The sequence below is a fragment of the Electrona antarctica genome, assembly GCF_951216825.1.
Source record: "Electrona antarctica genome assembly, contig: scaffold_297, whole genome shotgun sequence".
NCBI lineage: Eukaryota > Metazoa > Chordata > Actinopteri > Myctophiformes > Myctophidae > Electrona > Electrona antarctica.
The window spans coordinates 62,899-67,230 of NW_027638365.1; positions in this window are offsets into that span (position 1 = coordinate 62,899).

Consider the following 4,332-nt stretch of genomic DNA (forward strand, 5'->3'; position numbering starts at 1 on the left):
GAAGTGTGTAGGGCGAGTGGCGAGGAGCTAGTTTCAAAAAGGGGGATATTGTCATGGCAGCTGGCTTGTCTTGTCTCTCTATGCTCTCTGCTTGTTTTGCCATTTAGGTTGGAGCTGCACTCTGTGCTTGTGGGGAGGCGTGTCCTGGCAATCACCTGGCTGTTCTCCACCCTGCAATCACCTGGCTGTTCTCCACCCTGCAATCACCTGGCTGTTCTCCACCCTGCAATCACCTGGCTGTTCTCCACCCTGCAATCACCTGGCTGTTCTCCACCCTGCAATCACCTGGCTGTTCTCCACCCTGCAATCACCTGGCTGTTCTCCACCCTGCAATCACCTGGCTGTTCTCCACCCTGCAATCACCTGGCTGTTCTCCACCCTGCAATCACCTGGCTGTTCTCCACCCTGCAATCACCTGGCTGTTCTCCACCCTGCAATCACCTGGCTGTTCTCCACCCTGCAATCACCTGGCTGTTCTCCACCCTGCAATCACCTGGCTGGCTACTTAAACCTGGCTGTGACGACACTCTGTGCTCAGGGATATTCTCAGCTAGTGCAGCTATAGTACTAGGTCAGTTCAACAGCTCTTAGTTTAGTTTAAGACCAAGTTTCTTGACTTTTAGTAACTCCTGATCTCTTCCACAGTCAGCCTGGCCTCAGCCTCACATGCAGCTTCAACCTGGACAGAAGAAATCAGCAGATCTACAAGCCCTTCGACAACTCATGTTCCTTGCTTGATTGATTGAAATATTTATTAACAGTTTGCAGAATTACAGTACATTTCAAGCACAAACTCAATACAAAGGCTGTTAACTGTGAGTGGACGACCCAATTAAGCATTACACATGTTTACAAGAGGGTCCACCTTGTTCAATTCATCAAAAACATTTAGATACGTACAAATAGACACTTCTATATAGTCAAAGAACAGAACAGGAATTCATCATAAAGGAGGTAAAAGCTACTTTGGACTTGCATTCTCCTGCTTTGGTGAAATCCTATTTAAGTTATTATTGGGCTCTTGTAGCTTGTACCTCAGTTTAACCCATTTTGGGCGGGAACCGCTTTTGGTGTTAGCATTATGTTATGCTTTAGCTATTGAAAAATAGCAGATCTACAAGCTCCGAGTGCCGCGCTACGAGCTTGTAGGTCTGCTATTTTTGAAAAATCGAAGAACGACATAGAAACAGCTTTTTCAGAAAACTGTCAGGATTTAGAAAGCATTTTTAGAATCTGATCTCACGTCAACATGGGATAATAGTGAATAAATACACTTTGGTTCACTTTATCTACATCTCCTTGTCTGTGTTCTGCATTTGGGTTCACTCACTGTCGACGTGACACATATATGATACAGTCTGTCTCTAATGAAAATGTAACTAATTCAGCAGCAGTATTTCTGTTCCTGTTCTGTTCTTTGACTATATATAGAAGTGTCTATTTGTACGTCTCTAAATGTTTTGATGAATTGAACATGGTGGACCCTCTTGTAAACAAGTGTAATGCTTAATTGGGTCGTCCACTCACAGTTAACAGTCTTTGTATTGAGTTTGTGCTTGAAATGTACTGTAATTCTGCAAACTGTTAATAAATATTTCAATCAATCAATCAATCAATCAGTAACATTAGCGTTTTCTCTCAGTCAGTTGATTATTCATATCCATAGGAGTGAAACGGACGGGATGACATGTTTATTTTTCAAACACAGTTCTTATTTGAAGTCATCTAAAACCCCCCCTATGGGGATTACAATGCAAACAAAAAGTACATGAACCCGTGGACAGACTTCGGTGCTCTATAGCCCCTCCGCGACAATAACTCAAACAGACACATGCTGGGATAAAATTACCACAGCTATTATTTAATGAAGTATTGTGATAATCCTGCCTCTCCTGGTTTCTACATACATTATGGTACATTCATCGGAAGGTTGGTTTTATGATACAGGTTAAGTTTATAGTTTATTTTACAGTTATTTACAGTCGGATGACAGTCCACAGGCGTCTTAGCACACTGGTTCCCAAACCTTTTTATCTCAAGGACCCCCAAATTGACACTAATTATCCTGCGGACCCCCATTTGAAGAGACATGCCAGGGACCTCCATAATCGTCCATTTGGTTCCAAACTATCATTTAGCTGGGGACCCCCTGGCAGCGTATTTACGTGAGCGCGGTCCCGTGAATTTGTCGCGCGCGTGCTCGTTTCGTGCACACTTGCGTTGTTGCGCCCCTCTTGAGCAGACCTGGAGGAGACCTCTCGTTGATCCAGACCTGGAGGAGACCTCTCGTTGATCCAGACCTGGAGGAGACCTCTCGTTGATCCAGACCTGGAGGAGACCTCTCGTTGATCCAGACCTGGAGGAGACCTCTCGTTGATCCAGACCTGGAGGAGACCTGACGTTGATCCAGACCTGGAGGAGACCTGACGTTGATCCAGACCTGGAGGAGACCTCTCGTTGATCCAGACCTGGAGGAGACCTCTCGTTGATCCAGACCTGGAGGAGACCTCTCGTTGATCCAGACAACAGCGCCTGCGTTCCTCACTTCCTGTTTGAAAGTCCCTCTAGTGACTTTAGTTGGGTGTGTCCACATGGGTGTGTCCACATGGGTGTGTGTCCACATGTCCACAACAGAAGCCAGAGGCCCGTAGCGACACACACACACACACACACACACAGTATTGCACGTGGGAGAATTGGTTACTATATTTATAACACACAAAAAGGCAATTTGATTAGCCAACCAATTTCAAACCATAGTCAGCAGCGACAACTCAAGTGCAACATACATAAAATAAAGACATACTGTAATCTATAGACAGTACGTGTCTTTGACACGGAATCAATTGACAACAATCAGTTGGAAACAAATAGACAATCAATCAAAATAATAAATATATGGTATTGCACATCAAACGTAAATCATGTTCTTTTGCTGGCACTGTCATGTATAAAGTAAACATCTTAATATAGGAATCCATTCCACTGTCATGTATAAAGTAAACATCTTAATATAGGAATCCATTCCACTGTCATGTATAAAGTAAACATCTTAATATAGGAATCCATTCCACTGTCATGTATAAAGTAAACATCTTAATATAGGAATCCATTCCACTGTCATGTATAAAGTAAACATCTTAATATAGGAATCCATTCCACTGTCATGTATAAAGTAAACATCTTAATATAGGAATCCATTCCACTGTCATGTATAAAGTAAACATCTTAATATAGGAATCCATTCCATAAAGGCTGCATCTGCACAAACATGCAGGGACAGGAGAGGCTTCAAGACACAACGAGACAACCGTTTCAGACCATGGATTCCTTAATGGACACACACGCACGCACTCACATACGCACGCACTCACACACGCACGCACTCACACACGCACGCACTCACACACGCACGCACTCACACACGCACTCACACACACACACGCACGCACTCACACACGCACGCACTCACACACGCACGCACTCACACACGCACTCACACACACACGCACTCACACACGCACGCACTCACACACGCACTCACACACACACGCACTCACACACGCACGCACTCACACACGCACGCACTCACACACGCACTCACGCACTCACACACGCACGCACTCACACGCACTCACACACGCACGCACTCACACACGCACTCACACGTGCACATGTGCACGCTCACACACGCACTCACACACGCACGCCCTCACACACGCACGCACTCACACACGCACGCACTCACACACGCACGCACGCACGCACTCACACACACACGCACTAACGCTCGCACTCACACACGCACGCACTCACACACGCACTCACGCACGCACTCACACACGTGCACGCTCACACACATGCACACACGCACGCAAGGCAAGGCTTAACCACTCAAAGCTGTGATCCATAACTTTTCGTGGTGAGCAAAATGTCATTTACGTTCATCCTGTATGTTAGAGCAGTGCTTTCCAAACTGTTTCATCTTAAGGACCCCCAAATTGACACTAATTAGCCCCGCGGACCCCCGTTTGAAAAGATATGCCATGCAGAGACCCCCAATAAGAGAAGGTTTTTACGGCTCTAGCAGTGATTCTCAACTCATTTAATTTCAAGGACCCCCAGTTTGACATGCATTAGTCTACGGACCCCCATTTAATGGAATTTCTGTCTCTGGGATCCCCAAATTATATGGTAAAATCAATGTTATTTGAACTCTGAGAGTGTACAAATGGAACCAAATGGACCCGTTAGGGTTAGGGTCCATTGTCCATTTGGTTCCATTTGTACACTCTCTGAGTTACAGCCCCATAAGGGTCCATTTCGTTCCAA